General features: G+C 38.7%; 1 long non-coding RNA gene across 1 annotated transcript in view; it reads left to right on the top strand.

The window, feature by feature from the left end:
* The first annotated feature begins 397 nt into the window (after positions 1–397).
* The window catches only part of LOC107834402 (uncharacterized), a 4,079-nt gene continuing 3,423 nt past the window's right edge, over positions 398–1,053 (top strand). Inside the window, exon 1 of the long non-coding RNA XR_001660193.1 lies at positions 398–434. This is a non-coding gene — a long non-coding RNA (uncharacterized LOC107834402). The remainder of the gene's footprint in view (positions 435–1,053) is intronic.

The raw sequence follows: 1,053 nt of genomic DNA, 5'->3' as shown, positions 1-1,053 counted from the left end.
TCCAAGCATCACTCCCGTCATTTTAAGGATGCTTATTGGTCCCCTGAAAAGCAAAACAACAACAACAACAACAACAAACGAACATTATCATGAATCAATAAAATACTTCCTGGACGGACTTGAAAATTGGACGTTATGCTGCTAACAGTTAGCTTTCGTCAACAACTCAGGCGGAAGTGAGACCAAATAACGACCAAACCAGGGCTGTTTCTCAATATGCGTTCTTGTCTGTACTTGTGTTCTCGCGTCCTCGTGAAACGTCATCGACAGCGGCCCAAGTACTGTTCCAATTCAAAGTACACATCCAGGCAAGAACGCTCAAAGTACCCGGATGTGTTCTTGCTCCGCCCATTTTATCAAGGACGCGTCCTTCTGCGGACTTGAGCAGCAAGATATCCCACAATGCAATGCGCCACCAACAGCGGTAAATATAGGTCAGTACAGAAATGTATTGCATTTTTACCCCCATTAATTGCCACGAAAACTCATTTAAATGTGTTTTTAGGCGAGAAAGTAGACCTTGTAGCTTCATCTATCCTCTCAGTTCATCCAGAATATTCATACTTTAATATTTGCTCCGGAGTTTTTCGGAGTAGCATAACAGACCGGAGGAGCTGCCAGTTTAACGGGCGGTTGGAACGTGTTTTCCCCGCTAACCGCAGCCTGATTTCAGTGACTGTTGTTTTCCGCTGCTTGTTATCTGTTCGTAGCGGCTGAAAGTGAGATATGGTAGTTAGCTGCAAGTAGCAGAATAGGAAATATATTTTCTCTTAGCTTATTTTTATATTTATTTAGTTAATATTGGTATTTTATAAATTGTGTTGACACAGACTTTCAAGACCAATTACTTTCATTCGCTAATTAACTGTTTTTGGGCATTTAAATTCGTAGTAAGAAAAATATTTTAATACAATGTCCCTTCATGATCAGAGAATCATACTTTAATTTGTACATTTAAAAAAACCCATTTCCCTACACTGCAAAAAGTGAAATCTTAGTAAGATTAAATATCTTAAATTAAGTAGATTTTTCTTGTTTTCTTTCTGACAAGAT

This window comes from Poecilia formosa, unplaced genomic scaffold (assembly GCF_000485575.1).
Source record: "Poecilia formosa unplaced genomic scaffold, Poecilia_formosa-5.1.2 Scaffold610, whole genome shotgun sequence".
Classification (NCBI taxonomy): Eukaryota; Metazoa; Chordata; class Actinopteri; order Cyprinodontiformes; family Poeciliidae; genus Poecilia; species Poecilia formosa.
The sequence above is the reverse complement of the archived record's forward strand: the minus strand, read 5'-3'. Positions and strand labels throughout refer to the sequence as shown.